Here is a 4,631-nt window from a genome sequence, read left to right as displayed (position 1 = left end):
TTTCCTGCAAACAATTATTTTTGTTCCTTTTTTGTGTGTGTGTGGAGGTATTTGTAATGAACAGGAGGGGAGACAGAGAGCTGGTTTCAAGCGCAGGGCGTTGCAGGTGTTTATTGCAAAGGACCACAGGAGGAGGCAGGTAGCTGGGTCCAGGGGCAGGCAGCTGGGTCCAGGGGCAGGTAGCTGGGTCCAGGGGCAGGCAGCTGGGTCCAGGGGCAGGCAGAAGGTCAATACACAGGAGGAGGCAGGTAGCTGGGTCCAGGGGCAGGCAGCTGGGTCCAGGGGCAGGTAGCTGGGTCCAGGGGCAGGCAGCTGGGTCCAGAGGCAGGCAGCTGGGTCCAGGGGCAGGCAGAAGGTCATACACAGGGGGTCCAAAAAGGAAACAGTACAGGCAAGGAAAAAGCTCGTCTGGGAGATCAGGCAATAGGTAGATAACAGGAAATCTGATAGGCTAAAGTACAGACAGGGAATAGGCAAAAGGCGTCATCTGTGAGACACGGGAGGCGTAAAATCACAGGAAACCCAGAGCTCCGAAAGACGTGTGTCACAAATCAAACAATACCTCACAGTGATGGGGTGCAGAGACCTGAACTAAATAGTGTGTGATAATGACATACAGTAAAAATACTTTCACATAACATTTTCACACAATACTGTAACATCTGCTTTCAACTCACACCCTCAAACACCTAGATCCCCTGAATGCAGCTCACTTTCAAGCCCACTTTCCAGCTCACACTCTCAGACACCTAGATCCCCTGAATGCAGCTCACTTTCAAGCCCACTTTCCAGCTCACACTCTCAAACACCTAGATCCCCTGAACGCAGCTCACTCTCCAGATCCCAATCACCTGACTTCTAATAACATGTTCAAACATCCAGTGTTTGTTCCAGTGGCTCCCCTGTGAAGCTAGACATTTTGGGAGGCAAAGTCATTTATGAACCCTGGTACTGAGCTTGCTTGTAGGCTAGATGTGCACTGTTCACAGGTCACCAGGACCTGTTAGACTTAATCCCTCTGCTTTAAAAAAAGAGGTATTCTTTTTCACCCAAAACATCAATGCAAATGTGCATATACAAAACAAGCTCATTGAATGTGAGAAAGCTTGACATGCATTACCTTAGGCAGATTTTATCTGAAAAATATATGCATAGGAAGGAATGCTGTTCAACTTTTTCACCACTCTATTGAACTGACATGAGCACACATCCATCCCCAAACACATTCATCCTGGATGAAAACCTATTATCTCCAAAACATAAACTTTTCAAGAAATAAAAAAAATCCCATATTTTCCCATTTTAACAAACAAATATAATTATGAAACTTCAGACAATATTCTTGGTCCATGAGTCATGAAATGTTCAGAGTATATTGAGTGGAGTTCAATTAATGCTTTCAATGAATGCAAAAATATACCCTGCCGTTTGGGGTCACTTGGGGTCACTCAGAAATGTCCTTGTTTTTGAAAGAAAAGCTATTTTTTTTGTCTATTAAAATAACATCAAACTGATCAGAAATACAGTGTAGACATTGTTAATGTTGTAAATGACTATTGTAGCTGGAAACACCAGTCTCAACGTCAACAGTGAAGAGGCGACTCTGGGATGACGTTGAGAATGGTGTTTTGCGGGTACTATTTAATGAATCTGCCAGTTGAGAACATGTATATGTATATATATATATATATATATATATATATATATATACAGTCTGTTTCTCAAATTAGACACTCTAATGTACTTGTCCTCTTGCTCAGTTGTGCACCGGGGCCTCCCACTCCTCTTTCTATTCTGGTTAGGGCCAGTTTGCGCTGACAACATCCCTGGCCATCCCTACTGCCTCCGATCTGGTGGACTCACTAAATACAAATGCTTTGTTTGTAAATTATGTCTGAGTGTGCCCCTGGCGATCTGTCATTTAAAAAAGAAAAGAACATTGTCCTGTCTGGTTTGCTTAAAATAAGGAATTTGAAATGGTTATTACTTTTACTTTGACTTTTGACAGTTAAGTATATTTCAAACCAAATACTTTTAGACTTTTACTCAAGTAGTATTTTACTGGATTACTTTATTATTTTACTGGGTGACTTTCACTTTTACTTGAGTCATTTTCTATTAAGGTATCGTTACTTTTACTCAAATATGACAAATGAGTACTTTTTCCACCACTGCCAAGAAGAATCGAGGATGTATTTGCTGCAAAAGGTGCTTCAACAAGGTACTGAGGAGAGGATCTGAATACTTATGTAAATGTGATATTTCAGATATTGTTTTGTTTTTGCAAAAATATATTTAAATATGTTTTGCTTTGCCATTGTGGTGTATTGTGTGTAGATTGATGAGGGGAATTGAAAAAAAAATCAGTTTTAGAATAAGGCTGTAACGTAACAACATGTGGAAAAAGTCAAGGGGTCTGAATACTTTCCGAATGCACTGTGTTTATATGTATATATGTATATATATATATATATATATATACAGTTGAAGTCGGAAGTTTACATACACCTTAGCCAAATATATTTAAACTCAGTTTTTCACAATTCCTGACATTTAATCAGAGTAAAAATTCCCTGTTTTAGGTCAGTTAGGATCACAACTTTACTTTAAGAATATGAAATATCAGAATAATAGTAGAGAGAATGATTTATTTCAGCTTTTATTTCTGTCATCACATTCTCAGTGGGTCAGAAGTTTACATACACTTAATCAGTATTTGGTAGCACTGCCTTTAGATTGTTTAACTTGGGTGAAACATTTTGGGTAGCCTTCCACACGCTTCCCACAATAAGTTGGGTGAATTTTTGCCCATTCCTCCTTACAGAGCTGGTGTAACTGAGTCAGGTTTGTAGGGCTCCTTGCTCACACATGCTTTTTCAGATCTGCCCACACATTTTCTTTAGGACTGAGGTCAGGGCTTTGTGATGGCCACATTAATACCTTGACTTTGTTATCCTTAAGCCATTTTGCCACAACTTTGGAAGTATGCTTGGGGTCATTGTCCATTTGGAAGATCCATTTGCAACCAAGCTTTAACTTCCTGACTGATGTCAGTCTGTTTTTTTATGGCGGTTTTGGAGCAGTGGCTTTTTCCTTGCTGAGCGGCCTTTCAGGTTACGTCGATACAGGACTTGTTTTACTGTGGATATAGATAATTTGTACCTGTTCCCTCCAGCATTTTCACAAGGTCCTTTGCTGTTGTTCTAGGATTGATTTGCACTTTTCGCACCAAAGTACGTTCATCTCTATGAGACAGAACACTTTTCCTTCATGAGCGTTATGATGGCTGCGTGGTCCCATGGTGTTTATACTTGCGTACTATTTTTTGTACAGATGAACGTGGTACCCTCAGGCGTTTGGAAATTGCTCCCAAGGATGAACCAGACTTGTGGAGGTCTACAATTGTTCTTCTGAGGTCTTGGCTGATTTCTTTTGATTTTCCCATGATGTCAAGCAAAGAGGCACTGGGTTTGAAGGTAGGCCTTGAAATACATCTGCAGGTACACCTCCAATTGACTCAAATGATGTCAATTAGCCTCAGAATCTTAGCCTCAGCATCAGAAGCTTCTAAAGCCGTGACATAATTTTCTGGACTTTTCCAAGCTGTTTAAAGGCACAGTCAACTTAGTGTATGTAAACTTCTAACACACTGGAATTGTGATACAGTGAATGGCATGCTGATTGCAGGAATGTCCACCAGAGAATTGAAAGTTTAGTTCTTTACCATAAGCTGCCTCCAACGTCATTTTGGAGAATTTTGCAGTACGTCCATCCGGCCTCACAACCGCAGACCACATGTGTGGTGTTGTGTGGCTATACGGTTTGCTGATGTCAACGTTTTGAACAGAGCTACGGGCAAGAAACATCATTGCATTTTATCGATGGCAATTTGAATGCACAGAGATACCTTGACGAGATCCTGAGGCCCATTGTCATGCTATCATCCGCCACCATCACTTCATGTTTCAGCATGATAATGCACGTCCCCATGTCGCAAGGATCTGTACACAATTCCTGAAAGCTGAAAATGTCCCAGTTCTTCCATAACCTGCATACTCACCAGACATGTCACCGATTGAACATGGGATACTGGGATACTGGGATACTCTGGATTGACATGTATGACAGTGAGTCCAGCCAATATCCAGCAACTTCGCACAGCCATTGAAGAGGAGTGGGACAACATTCCACAGGACACAATCAACATCCTGATCAACTCTATGTGAAGGACGTGTCACACTGCACCAGGCAAATGGTTGTCACACCAGATACTGACTGGTTTTCTGATCCACGCCCCTACCTTTTTTTAAAGATTATCCGTGACCAACAGATGCATATCTGCATTCCCAGTCATGTGAAATCCATAGATCCTTATATGAACTCTCAGCAAAGTCTTTGAAATGTTGCATGTTGTGTTTATATTTTTGTTCATTATAGTAAAGGAGAGAACAGCCTCAGGGCTTTGGATTGTTGACACCACCGGAGGTGAGTTACACACAGCATGGTAGTGTCAAGCGATGCTGAGTCAGGAGACGGACCAAAGCCCACTTCTAAGAAATGCATTGAAGTAGAGGATACCAACAACTCACCAGTGTTTCTGGACTCTGTCCAAGATGTCATGGTGGAAGAGA

The sequence above is a fragment of the Oncorhynchus keta genome, chromosome 21, assembly GCF_023373465.1.
Source record: "Oncorhynchus keta strain PuntledgeMale-10-30-2019 chromosome 21, Oket_V2, whole genome shotgun sequence".
In the NCBI taxonomy this organism is placed as follows: Eukaryota; Metazoa; Chordata; class Actinopteri; order Salmoniformes; family Salmonidae; genus Oncorhynchus; species Oncorhynchus keta.
Note: the sequence above shows the minus strand (reverse complement) of the source record.